Source organism: Monodelphis domestica, chromosome 6 (assembly GCF_027887165.1).
Source record: "Monodelphis domestica isolate mMonDom1 chromosome 6, mMonDom1.pri, whole genome shotgun sequence".
In the NCBI taxonomy this organism is placed as follows: Eukaryota; Metazoa; Chordata; class Mammalia; order Didelphimorphia; family Didelphidae; genus Monodelphis; species Monodelphis domestica.
Genome location: NC_077232.1, coordinates 97,259,558 through 97,262,766, shown reverse-complemented (window position 1 = coordinate 97,262,766; position 3,209 = coordinate 97,259,558). Strand labels below are relative to the sequence as shown.

The 3,209-nt window shown below is 42.5% G+C and overlaps 1 pseudogene; it reads left to right on the top strand.

The window, feature by feature from the left end:
- The first annotated feature begins 212 nt into the window (after window positions 1-212).
- Window positions 213-1,517, top strand: LOC103106683 (glucose-6-phosphate exchanger SLC37A4-like; annotated as a pseudogene).
- Window positions 1,518-3,209: the final 1,692 nt, after the last annotated feature.

Here is a 3,209-nt window from a genome sequence, read left to right as displayed (position 1 = left end):
ACATTGGCAATAGATGATATTTTGGGGTGTATAGTAAGGTTGTGAGGCTGAGGGACTGCTAGAAGGATATTGTGGTGCTCTACAGCAATAGAGAAGATAGGAAAGGGGGAGAGCTTAGGGGAAATAATGAATTCTTTCTTGACATTGAGTTTAAGATAGACATCTTACTGGACATCTAGTTATCTTGAGATATCTGAAAGTCAATCAGAGATATGAGGTTAGAGGTCAGCATAGAGATTGGAATAGGAAAGATTGATTTGAGAATCATCAATGTAAAGAAGGTAATTAAATCCATCAAAGCTGACAGAATTACAGAGGGAAGTAGGATAGAGAGAGTTGAGGGCTCAGGACAGAACCCTGAGGGGTACCTACAGTAAGACTATGTTATCTGGAAGGGGATATAACAAGGAAGACAGAAGAGTGGTCAGATAAGTAGAAGGAAAACCCAGAGAGAGTGGTGTCCTAAAATCCTAGGGAGAAGATGGTTTAAAAGGGAAGAGAGTGATGAAGTGTCAAAGATTGAAGAGAGGTCAAGGAAAATGAAGACTGACAAAAGGCCATTGAATTTGGCAATTAAGAAATCATTAATAACTTTGGAGAGAGTAGTTTTGATGGAATGATAAGGTCAAAATCCAGATTGTAAGGAGTTAGGTAGAGTAAGATGAGAGGAAGTGGGAATACCTATTATAAATGACCTTTTTGAGGAGTTTTTCTAAGAAAGGCAGAAAAGATGCAGGATGATAGCAAGGATGAAAGTATCAAATGAGGGTTTGTTTTTTTCAGGACAGAGAGACATGCACATGTCTGTAGAAAGTAGTAAATGAGTGTTTAGAGAGGGAGAGATTAAAAATAAGTGAGAGATCCCAAAAAAGAGCAAGAAGGGCTCCCAGGATAATAAGAGCACTATCCAAGAACTTCTGCTCTCTCCATAGTTGTGGGTTCTCTCCACTGCCTACCTGGTGGTGTTTGGGGTAAAAAAACTTGCTGCACTAATTGGGGCCAGTTTTTTATTATTCATAAAGAGATATTCAGGCCTTGTGGGCTTCTCCTATATGAGTGCCCTGGAGGTTGGAGTCTTTGTGGGTAGCATTGCAGCTGACTATCTGTCTGATTAGTCCATGGCAAAAGTGGGGCTATCAAAACATGGGAATCCATACCATTGACTGTTGCTCGTCTTGATGACTGGAATGGTTGGGTTCATGTACCTCTTCCAAGTTACTAGTGATTCCCCTAAGCTCTGGATCCTAATGCTGGGTGCCATCTTTGGTTTCTCCTTCTATGGTCCCATCACCCTATTTGAAGTGATTGCCAATAAGGGTGCCCCTCCCAATTTGTGTGGTACTTCTCATGCCATTTTAGGGTTAATGACCAATGTAGGCAGATTCCTGGTTGGGCTACTTTTAAGTACCAGCATCAAGCACTACCTTCTGGGTGGCAGAAGTCCCTGTACCATCAGTACTGTTGCCTTCTTCATTGCTCTGAAACATCTGAACCAAGATGGATTGGCTGCCAAATAAAACTTCCTGAAGTAAGGCACATGGGCATTTTTTGGTGCCTGTGTGTGCTCCCCAGGTCTTTGCTGGGCACTGTAATAAAATGATGATCTATGTGAAACTATATCTGGTTGTGGTAACTTGATACTCTGGCTTCACTGTGACTATAGAGCTACTAAGGGGAACCTTCAGGGATTCCTATTTGCTATGGAGATAGAAGTACCTTTGAGAGATAGAGAGGGACATGTTGGTAGAGGGGGTATTCTCTGGGGTTTGTCTATTGATGCCTAATGGCTAATAAGTCAAGATATTTCCTACCCTTCTCCTCCCTTCACCTCCCAGTCTCCACCCACACCTCCCTTTCCCCTCCCCCATCTGAGACAGCCACCTTCTAAGTAACTCAGGGGAACTATGAGATTTCAGAGAAATATTCTTCACTCTTCATTTCTCAAGTAAGGGGGTTTATTGGGAACAAACAGAATGGGGATTGAGGTGAGAGGGATGAGGGTGTCCTTAATCTCTAAGGAGAATTAGGAGGGTGTGGGAAATGTCAGTCCAGCTACAGCTGTGACTCAGGGACAATCAGAGTTTGGAGGACAAGTATCTTTCTTCTTTTTTTCTTCTTTCTTTAGTCAGATAATCCGTGCTTGAGTAACTCAAGTTCAGACACTGTCAAAAAGCCAGTCTCTTTTAGTCAGGAACCCAGAGAAGAGGTTTCTCCCCTGGTCAGTAACCCCCCAGAGAGAGATTTCTCCTTTGGTCAATAAAACCAGAGCCCAAAGTCCCCATTCATATCCTCTGGCCAGGCTCCCAACTGCCTCCTCTCCTGGGAACATTCCGTTTGGACTCTTCACCTTGATTGACAGACAGATCCTTCACCTTGGTCTGCATGCCTGGCTTGTCCTGCAAATCCTCTCTTTCTTCACGTCTTTTCCACAGCACATAGTTTCTGGCTTATTCCCTTTTCTGCTTCTTTGACCCACATAGGCATTAGGGTTATCATTATAAAATATGGCTCCAGTTTCCAAAATTCTTTGCCTGTAAATTTATTTAAATTATAACCTTTGTTCCTAGGCTATGGCAGCTCTCCATCCCAAGCCCAAAACAAAAAGTTACACAATTGAGCCTGCATCAGGGTTAGGTCCCTTGTGCCCAATTGCCTCTCATTACCCTTCTTCTGCTCCCTCTCCCTTTGGTATCTAGGAAATGCCCTGACCAGAAGGTTGACTAGTTTTGTCAGTCAAGAAGCCATGTTGATGTTCTACTGACCTCACTCCCACTGTGCAGAGGACTCCCCCAGACACCAATATTGAGGACTAATGAAAGCCTGGGGACTCAAGAGTAAGGGATTGCATACTTTTAACTTTTATATTCTGCACAGAATTGGAGTAGGGAGTTAATTCAAGCATTGTGATGGAAAAGAAAAAAACCAAGAAGATTTGATACTAAAAAAAAGGGGGAGTTAGGATGACAGAGCGGGCAATCTATTAGAGGATCAGGGATAGAGAAAGATCACTTAAATAACTAGAAGGGTTAGCCTTGGCAATAAGTAAGGTCGTTTCATCATGTGAAAAAAAGGATGAAGAAAAAGAGAGTGTCCAAGGGTACCGAGTGATAGGAGACAAGAGTATAGGGAGTTTTGATGGAAAATATTATCATTTTAAACATATAAAATATGAGACAAGGTTCTCAACTGAGAAACTGGAGGGAGAGGGG